This window comes from Amphibalanus amphitrite, unplaced genomic scaffold (assembly GCF_019059575.1).
Source record: "Amphibalanus amphitrite isolate SeventyFive unplaced genomic scaffold, NRLGWU_Aamphi_draft 002355F_arrow, whole genome shotgun sequence".
NCBI lineage: Eukaryota > Metazoa > Arthropoda > Thecostraca > Balanomorpha > Balanidae > Amphibalanus > Amphibalanus amphitrite.
This window is the reverse complement of record NW_024883819.1, coordinates 9,530-10,328: the sequence shown is the minus strand read 5'-3', so window position 1 is coordinate 10,328 and position 799 is coordinate 9,530.

Below are 799 nucleotides of genomic sequence, written 5' to 3'. Positions count from 1 at the left end.
ACTGGCGGCGGCGGCCGACCGGCGCGCCGCCACTGGCGGCGGGTTGCCCGGCCGCATATTTACGTCTGGACAACGAGTTGCGTTGGAGAGGCCGGAAATAGTGGCGATTTCAGGATCGCAAGAATGGACCGTCATTGGAATGATTCTTTTTTAAACCGTGCACTGTTTTCGGCCGGAATTCAATAGTTAGTACAAAATATTTTGTAATTACGTTTCCACCAAGAATGAATGCCATCAGGGCTAAATTTTTAATACTTTTGCATTTTGTCAAGAAGCATATAGTGCTGTTATATTGCAGTTTTAGCGCGTTTGTTACAAAATATGAAGCGAATAAGCGTCAGTGTAAATCATCAACAGTCCCGGGCCATCAACAGTCCATGAGTGACAGAAGTTAACTTGAGGGAAAGCTATGCTAATTGCTCTTGTCCATCCACTAAAATTTATTAGATATTTTGCTTTGTGTATTCCAAAAGGAGAGGAAACTATTTCATTTGTGCCTTCATGTCAGAATTGAAGGTGGATCATTAAATTTTCAACGCAGTTTACAAACAAGCATTTGGTCTTTCTCGTTTATAAGCAGTGGCTAAGAAAAGGTTGATCAATCCTGAAGTTCAGTCATCTCATCGTACCTCAACTTGGCAGCAAGAGCCCCCAAGGACAGAGGATATATTGTATACATGTCCTGTAAATCAAAACAAACAAGCATTTGGTCTTTCTCGTATATAAGCAGTGGCTAAGAAAAGGTTGATCAATCCTGAAGTTCAGTCATCATACCTCAACTTGGCAGCAAGATCCCCCA